The sequence below is a fragment of the Arachis ipaensis genome, chromosome B08, assembly GCF_000816755.2.
Source record: "Arachis ipaensis cultivar K30076 chromosome B08, Araip1.1, whole genome shotgun sequence".
Taxonomy (NCBI): Eukaryota; Viridiplantae; Streptophyta; class Magnoliopsida; order Fabales; family Fabaceae; genus Arachis; species Arachis ipaensis.
The window spans coordinates 111,874,879-111,878,760 of NC_029792.2; positions in this window are offsets into that span (position 1 = coordinate 111,874,879).

A 3,882-nucleotide genomic window follows, 5' to 3' on the forward strand; every position below is an offset into this window, starting at 1 on the left:
CTAGTTATATAGGTTGATTTGTTTATCTTTTGTTATTTTTTTTAAAAAAAAGTTTAGACAAAGTTCAATTTTGGGCTCAGAAAAATATTTGGACCAAAAAGGCTGTTTTTTGGCTTGAAACCTTATACAAACAAAACTTTTAGTATATGAATGGAATCTTTGGGTCGATTGGTCGAATAAGGAAACAAATTAAAAAAATTAATATAAAAAAGTAAATGGATTGCATGTTTAAGTCGTTAATTTTTCATGTTAATCGGGCCAAAGCCATGTGTCCCGTTCTTTTAAAAATTAATTTTAAAGATAAAATTGTCTGTTTAAGTCAAGTAAATAGGCTAGTTAGATGAATTTGATCCATTTTGATAGTCATACATAAAAATAAACACTAAAGATGAAGAGAAGTTCAATGATAAAAATAATGTGACAGAAATATAGCTTGAACGTATATTATGAATTGATGCCAAATATTTCAATATGTTAAGCTGAAAACATTGAAGTACTACAAACGGATGAGGAAATAAGGGCAGTAGTGTGGTCGTGTGAATCAACAAGGGCGCCAAGTCCAGATGGCTACAATTTGGGGTTTATAAAGAAGATGTGGGACACTATAGGAAAGGAATTCACAGAAATGGTAAAAAAAAATTTTGTTGAAAGAAAAATGCCAAGAGAAGTTAACACGACGTGGGTGGCGTTGGCGATAAAAGATCAAGGACTTACTACCTATCAGCATGGTAGGGAGCATTTATAAAGTGGTATCAAAAGTACTGGTTGTAAGGTTGAGATCTTTTATGGATGGATTAACCGGGGAGACGCAAACGACATTTTTCGGAGTAGACAAATTTTACATAGAACCCTAATCACGTGTGAGACAGTCGCATGACTTAAAAAGACAAGGAAGGAGGGAGTGATATTAAAACTAGATTTCAAAAGTTTCAGTGAGGTGGTGCTTCATTGATCATGTGCTTCAAAGAATGGGTTTTGAGAGGACATGGAGAGGATGGATACAAAGCATGTTAGAGACAGTATGTAAGGGGTATGATTTAGGAATAGAGAAGAATTAATCAATCAGAGGGAATTTAGAGAGAATTAAGAGGGAGAGAGATAATTTCATGAAAAGAATTTCAGAAAAGGGACTATATTCATTACTCAATTCATGCTTTCAATTACCTTTCTACTATATCTATTTATAGTAATTCAAATACTAATAAAACTATCCTAATTGGGCTTTGGTCTATCTTGGCCTATATTTTACTCGTTACACAGTAACAATGTTCGTTTTAATTAATGGCTCTCCTACTAAGTTGTTTATGATGAAAAGAGGACTCAGACTAGGTGATCTAATCTCACCTTTTCTATTTGTGCTGGTGGCAGAAGCTCTTAATAGGATGATTGATTGAGTAGTGACAGAGCATGTGGTTGAAGGGTTGAAAGTGAAAAAGAGAAAAATAACACTAACACGCATTCAATTTGTGGATGACACAATTCTGTTTTATCCGGCTAATCCAACAGTTCTGAGATGTTATAGGCACATCTTACAGTGCTTTGATATGATGTTGGATTAGAGATTAATTTTGAGGTAGTGAATTGTGACGATCAGGTAGTACTTAGATTGAGAGGTGCAATGAAGTGTAGTGTGGATGCTTTGCCATTAACACACCTGAGGAGAAAGTCTAGGGGTCAGCAACTTTTGTGTTTTGTGGCCAGCACTTAACTATCAAAGGAAAAATGAGTGATCTCCTACCATTAGATGTAATCTCACACCATTAAAAACACTATTGATGGCCAATTGATGGTTAGAAAACATAAAAATTGCAGCCCCCTAGCATTTCTCCATACCTGAGTGTGTCTTTAGGAAAAAACCAAAAGAGGATAAACACGTGAAAATCATTGCTTGACAAAATAAAAAAGAGGTTGAAATCATGGAAGGCTAGATTACTAACAAAGGCCAGGAGGATTGTAATAATTAAATAGGTGATAAACAACCTTCTAATGTACTACTTGGGTTTGTTTAAAATGCTGGTTCAGATGAAAAAGAAGATAATGTCTAGCAAATCAAAATTTTTTGGGGGTGTAATAAAGAAAAGAGGGTGAGTCTAGCTATTAAATGGAGCACTATACAAAAACCTAAGAAACATGGGAATTTGGGGGTTGGCAATGTGGTGCTGAAAAATGCAGCGATGCTGATTAAGTGGTGATGGAGGTTGTCCGATGAAGAGGAGGGACTATGGAAGAAGGTTGCTAACTCATGCTATAATGTTGATACCAGTACTTTTGTGGGAGATCATAAGTGCAATAGGTTTAACGGATCTTAAAAGGATATATTGGGATTAGATCAAAATAATATTCTAGGAGAAATAAGTAGAGACAGATGGGAAATGTGTAACACCTTAACTAATAAACCCATTATATTTAGGTCATAATCAGATATTAGTTAGAACATTATGGTGATCTTTAACCTGTAACTCTTAATTTAATATATCAATGATATTAACGATACGTAAGTAGGAGCTTGTGAGCCATTTTTTGTATACACATATATATTATACTAGAGTAAAATAGACTTGGCACTAGTAAGGATTTTAAATAATAATTTCGAATCTAATTAATACAAATTATTTAGTACATAACAGTACATATACAAGATTCTAAATAATTTTTTAAACAGATCATAAATGCACAAAATTTCTGTCTTTCAAACTACAAATACACATGGTAGGTAATGAAAGGAGACCATTAAGATTAGACTAGTCACTCCAAAAAAGTAGGAACCCGTCAAATCGACTTGGTTATCACAGAAGTCCGCTGAGATCTGAAAAAGAGAAATAAATAACAACAGGTGAGAACCCAAAAATTTTCATTAGGATAACGAATCCAAATTACCAAGCTAAGAACTTTAGAGCAAACATCTTACATATCAATATTTAACCAACACCATCGTAATGCATTCCTCGTTAATTGATCATGCCAACCTTCAAAATTACCAAATCACCAATTTTAAGCATCATCTCATCTTACCTTATCTATTTAAGGGAAATAAACATAAGCAACACATCCAACAACAATCACAATAAAGTACAAATAGTTCAAGTAGTATAAGTAGCAAATAAATTAATAAGTAAGCAAACCAAACACACCCAAACAAATCAAATGAATGCATATGATGCATACCTGTTTTATTGGATGTGAACTCATGTGTCGGTTACATTATCAGACCTGACATATCTAGTAGCTAACCTGTATATACTTTCTGTCATACATCCTCAAAAGAAATATCATGCACTTATCACAAGCCGATCTTAGAGGAAGAGTGTCATGTCACTTTCTCTTGGAGGCAGCGTTATCTGGAAGAGTGTCTGGCTACCTTTACGATCAGAGAGACTGTGATTCAACAAGAAAGAAAATTCTCAACCCAACTCGTTCACACCATAATTTCAAAATTGAATCGAAAAGACTCTTCAACATTCTACCCAATTTTTCGATGCAACAAGAGAAAAATTCCTCAATCTCACTTGCCCACCACAACACTGAGCAAGCGAGACAAAATCACCATCCTTGCTAGGTGCAAGTGTCTTCTCGGTAATGCAAGCGGGACAAAAACCATGTCCTTGCTAATCAATTGTCATATCTTAATCATAATAATAATCATAATTCGTTACTGGAACAATCATTCACTATAGGCAGGACAAAACCGCCATCCCCACACTAATCATATCTCATTTAACAACCATTATATTCAGAGACTTAACTTGACAAGGCCTTAACTCGTTCATAAGACAAGGATTATATATAATGAATAAAATTCTCCCAAGCCTCACTCAATCCAAGTCCTTTTCCCTTATCCAATCTCATAATAGTATTATTCATCAGCGATAAATCCAGAAAATT